The 5,893-nt window shown below is 38.4% G+C and overlaps 1 long non-coding RNA gene across 1 annotated transcript; it reads left to right on the plus strand.

The window, feature by feature from the left end:
• The first annotated feature begins 295 nt into the window (after positions 1–295).
• LOC145551454 (uncharacterized) lies at positions 296–5,197 on the plus strand. The gene is made up of 2 exons (XR_014087295.1): positions 296–2,347; positions 4,951–5,197. It is a non-coding gene; the product is annotated as an uncharacterized LOC145551454 (long non-coding RNA).
• Positions 5,198–5,893: the final 696 nt, after the last annotated feature.

The raw sequence follows: 5,893 nt of genomic DNA on the forward strand, positions 1-5,893 counted from the left end.
TACTCTCTAACTTCATGCCTATTGATAAAATTGATTAAAACCCATTTTACTTAAAAACAGTGTTTAAAAGTTCTTTGTAATAAACAGAAGAAAAGTGAAAAAAGCTAGAGAAAGTAATAAAACAACACTGACTTAGAGAAAGTAGGATGGAGTCACACCTTATTTCATCTTATTTCCATTTACTAAAGATGTTCAAGGATGGAATTATGAGCCTGTGAGCAGCAACCTCTTACATTAACACCAAGGCTAATCTCACAATTGGTGAGTAGAAGAAATAACTACCTGAAAATAAAAATTCCCTTTTTGCAGTTGAAAAATTTTTGTCTGTTGAGGCTTTGTGGTTTTGAATTCATTTGCTACTAAAATATATATATATATTTCTCTTTGACAAGCTGTCAAATTGGACAGTCAATTTGCATTTTTTTAACTAGTTATAAATGGACAAACAGTGCAAGTCAGCTAGAGGTTTTTATTTTTATTTTGACTGTCAAGAATTTTTGTTATCTTCAACAAAAATATAAGCAGTGTTTATAGGTAACACTCCTGTGTATGCGTGTAAAACTGAGTGAATGTTATATGAGCATGATTAGACCGGTCACAGATGCAAAGAGGATCAGATCACGGCCAATTCACAGAGGAAATTGAATGGGGCGTGGGGTTTGGAAATGAGTGTCGTTTTGATTTACCTTCATTAGCCTGAGTCACTGCATTTTCTTTACCAAGTGTTAACACAGTTAACTACCACACCTGCTGCCATAATGAAAAACTGTAGAATAGTAAATTGTAAAGATTGAATGGGGACACTTGTCTTTCAAACAAAGAGGAGCATCAGAATCATATCCCAAATTAGTCAACAATTAGCTTCCATGCTTTTAACTGTATTTTTAGTACTTTTGTGGTGGTTTGTCTTTATAAATGCTAATCTTCTCACAATAAATTCAGACAGATTTCAACATGTTAGAATGCCTGTAATAAACAAAGCAGCTCCACAGCAGCTGTAAATTCTCTCTGGTTTACTTTGACTGTACCTGGAAATCTAAACAAACAGTAGCAGTCAGTTGTGGCATCGTGTACAGGTAGCCCACCAAAGTACAGATACCCCACAGGGTTTTGTACTCAGCATGCTGTTCACAGTGGTCCCATATGACAAAAACCTTAATTCATGTTTTTCACTGAACTTGTTGACAGCAAACAGTTGCTATATTTCATCTGCAACAAAAATGAGGTTTAGTTGGAAAGTCTCACAGCTTCTTCAGTGTTTCTCCCAATCTCTTGGTTTCCCCATTCATTAGTTTTGAAGAAATGTCCAGCTTTTGGAAAATATGTTCTATATTTTCTCCAATTATTAGTGCATGTCTTCACTGTGCATAGTATTTTTTTCTTCAATGAGATCATTTTGTAACCGCTATACTGAGACTAGGGCTTGCAAGTGTTCGTTTGAGGTTTGACTTTTACATTTTGCAGAAATTCAAGGATGTATGGTACATTCTAATTCCATATAAAAGATCATTACAGCCTTGCAAAATCCATTTTACAATGGCTGAAAACACGCCTGTCAATCTCAGACAGCAACTCACAGAAACGCCAACGCTTAAAACCAAAAATTGTTCTAATTCTAGTCAGGGTTCAAGGAAGTTGTTTTTGAGCAGTGGCTCAGTTTCAGGTCGTTGGGTTAAACTTCCCAATGATTTCAAAACTATTTATCTTGTTTTCAAAGGAAATCTGTTAAAATGAACACAGAAAGTCTACAATAATTAAAGCGGTTATGCTGAGTAAAAAATAGACAACAGCCACAGAGATGACATTGAGGTAGTGCAGGCATGTTTAATGATGAGCCTCAGTTTTTTTTTGTTTTTGTGCATTTATTTATCCTCTTTTTTTCTACAGTGTCATGTTTTATTGCTGCAGCTGTTGTTTTTCATGTCATTTGTATTAAGGAAAGAGGAAGCATCCTTTCCCATCAGTGGAAACCCTGACACCACTGTGATTTATAATCCCTGTGAATAATTTGCAGAACATTCAGCCTCTCTGCGAGATACCCTGATATAAACCTCCTCATTTAAGCTGGCCCCTGGGATGCTTTGGACAGAATCGCTTTCAACACAGTTGCCTGTAGGCTGCGGGCACGGTTAGCTGCTCTGGACTTCTGAGAGCCTTGTCATTAGTTGGTAGCTTAAGTTAAGACAAGTCTTTCAGATGGCAAAGTTATATTTCTCACAATTATACAAGTGAGGATGTTCCTTTGGTCAGCGTTGTACTTTTGAAATTGTAATAAGGAGGTGTATTACAAGGCGGCGTGGAAATATTTGTGTGGACAGATATGCAGACCTCAGCCCCGAGCTGCTCGGTATGTTTTTTTCTTTATTTGCATTTCTGCATAGATAAATCACTTGACACCTTTATAGTTTGTTCTATGGACTACAGAGAATTACTTTTTCAGAAGGAGTGCAGTGCCTTTGTGTACATAACCGCGTGCCGGTCGATTTATCATCGGACAGTAATTTAAGTAATTAGGGCAGTGATAAATCTTAATTTTTTTAAAAAGAGGTTCAGGGATAATTGTGCTGTTGAATATTGGTTCAAATAGTGCTTCGAACAAAGTAGTCATATCTGCGGGGCATAAATGCCTTTTACATTCAGCCTTTTAGCTTTTTTCAAGAGTTTCGAGAGTGAAAGAAAAAAAATTAAAATATTTAGTTTTGCAAATTGAGCAACAGCGGCTTAAAGGTTATATTAAATGCTCCTCTTCTTTCATACCCTATATTTTGGAGGCAATTCATAGATACAACTGTTCTGAGTCTCCTCTGAGGCGTGCCCCAGATGAAACAAAGCATACACCTCAATAGGTCTCCATGGCACTGGCGGCTATCTGACTGGCTTTTGGAAGACTGACAAGTGAGCATTATTTTTCAGAGGAAAGTGGCAGGCAGTCCCTCATGTGATATGTGGGCATGTGAAAGGCTGCTTTCTATCTTTGTCTCTTTGTGTCTTTTCCCCCTGTTTTTTTATTTTTTTTTTTACACCTATCCTATTCAAGCAGGCCTCTGAGCATTTAAATGATCAGAATGCTGCAGCATGGCTGTCTGCCCCCGTGCTGTCAAATTTGGACGGATATGTTTCAGCAAGCGAGCGAGGTAGACACAGACGAAATACGTACACTACACAAAACAACGCGCACGTGTTCGCTGGCACACACACAGATTTGCCCACGAGTCCGGCGTCGCTCTCCAGACAGGCGAACGCCTCTCGGCATACCCGGCAGTTGAGCCGGGCAGAAAAGTGGAAAAATGTGCTCCCCAGTGGAGATGCAGTCAATCATAGAGCTGTCCAGAACCACCAGCTATCTGTTCAGTTAGAGACCAGAGGGCAAAAGGCCACAGTCTTTTTAGTTGAACTTTCAGTCATTCGTCAACTATACATCTAGAGTGAACAGCTTTTTATCTGTCAGTGTTTTACAGAAAATAATATCCCTGGACAGTTTCATGCAATCAAACACTTTTCTCCTCAAGGCTTGATATTCTGTTCTTTAGTTTAGCATTATTTTTGTTTTTTTAATTAATCATTACTCATTTAGGATAAGGGGCAAAACTAAACCCTGGAAAATAAGATACATTTGATTTAACATAACATCCTCTCCTTTTTTTTAGTTTGTTTTGCTTTTTCATTGTAAACATGATTGTGTTTAATACAATGGAACCCCACCTATTCACAATTCAGTGTTGTCAGATTTTTCTGTGGAAGGTATAACTCCAGATTTTTCAGGGATAATGTTCCTACTCACGGATTTTGTTGAAGAGCATATGTAAGATATTTGGAAAAAAAAGCAGCTTTGGTACTGAAATACCCAGGCACAATGCCACCTGACATGCTGCTGGCTGGCATTTGCAAAGCAGCCAATCCTGGGGCAGCGTTCATTTTCCTTGGCACTGATTGACTGTAACCCCAAGAGCAGACATAAGGAAGGCTGTGGATGTTAGCCTATGTGGTGGTGCTAAGACGGTTTCTACTGTTTGTACTGTATTAATGCATGAGGTATATTTGGTATTTAAACTATTAAAATAGGCAGTTATAAGCTTTTCAGATGGGGTCTAAAGTATTTCAGCTATTCACAGGCGGCTGTGGTCCCTAACCTTTAAAAGTAATTGCACTTCCTGCCATTTTCTTAAAGGTTTAATGAGCTTGTCAATATCTGGTTCTTGTCCTGCATTTTGTGCTCGGCGGGTCAAGCTGGATCAAAGCATACAGGCTCCCCTTGTGAAAAACACTTGTCATAATATAAAAAAAATAGATGGTTTATTGTGTTTTCAAACATAACCCTTCAATTATACACTGCAGCCATATGACCTGAAACAATACAAATATGTACGTAGATCGCAACTGGTAGCGTTTGGATATTGCTGAGCGCAGATGTCACTGTCAACACAGACTGATTAAAGCAGATAAGAAAATAAATAAGCCACAGGCAGTCGTCGTTATTGACAACAGCATAGTGTGCCTCTAGTGAACCAGAGCTTGCCAATTTTTGGAAAAAAAAGCACAATTTAGTCAGCAAGACACGATCTGTCAGTGGCGCGCCTGCCTGCTGGCAGTAAGGGGAATATGGCTTCCTTCCGTGCTCTCCTTGCTTGTCATTTAAATAAAACATGTTTATGTGACTGTGCTGAATAGGGGCATACTCAAAAAGTCATTGGAAACAATCACGATCTGCCTAGGTTAGGGGTGAGTAAGTAATTTGTTAAAAATTGGCTTTGGCAAGACTTCATACGTTGACAACTGAGTCAACGATATATTTTTTTAGCTTATTACCAAAAAACAAAATCAAATAAAAGATAACAAAGCTTTGATAAAAAAAATAAAAACAACTCAAAAATTCAGGACGTCCAGCATCTACTTTATGCAGATTGTACCACTTATAGAGCAATAAGCCTAGTTTTCTTTTTTCTTTTTAAGGAACAGAGAACTACACAGAAGAGCCAAGAATGACTGCATCTGCCTGTCTGCTCGTATATCCATCAGTCTGAGAAGAAATGCCTTGTGAACAGTAGATACGCACTCTGAGTGCTGAGCTGCTGCCAGAACTGATCGATCTGGAAATGTTATCGTTTGGATGACATACCTGCAGGTGGCTATTTCTGTCTGTATTTTTTTTAAATAATTTTTTTCCCTAATAGCTTAATAAAGTCTTGAACATTTTCCATATCTTTTCTGACCACATGTCATTTTGGTAAACAACACAAAACTGATTTAGTGAAGTGTATGTTTTCAATCCATTAGCTACTCCTTTTAACATTGTATCTCATCTATTCTAATCTTAATTAGCATACTATCTGAAATAATGTGGTAGAATTTAGGTACAAATCCGATGATATGGAGCAGTGCCAAGATTGCATTTAATTCATATGTCTACCTGCTCCTACACTGACCCTGTCAGCAGGGCAGGATGTTACCAAATTGCCACAGAGTAATCTCTCCGTATCAAGAGACGAAGCTTTTGCTGGTCAGCAGAACACATTGCTACTTTGGCAGAGAGATGTCAGAACCTGCCTCCTGTGGCCGTCATGACCACACTTATTGAAAAAAAAAATGACACATTGGTCACAAGTAGTTTCATCTGCTGAGTGTTTTCAATATCCTTGGATATCTCTGGGAATCATCCGTTTCGCCGTGTGCGCAGGATGCTTAGAGTCCCGAAGCAGGATATGTGAGCTTTGCGATAGCTGTGATACACAACACTGACATTCTGAAAATGGTCTTTTCTTTGGATTTTCATGTGGGTGAAATTGAACAAATCAAATATTCTCTATCTGTACAGTGATCTAAATCCACGGAGCCTTTTCAAACTATTTGGCTTTAAGATGTGCCGCCAAGTTTCTGCAAAGTGTCACCAGATGTT

This window comes from Poecilia reticulata, chromosome 4, assembly GCF_904066995.2.
Source record: "Poecilia reticulata chromosome 4, P_reticulata-male-v2, whole genome shotgun sequence".
NCBI lineage: Eukaryota > Metazoa > Chordata > Actinopteri > Cyprinodontiformes > Poeciliidae > Poecilia > Poecilia reticulata.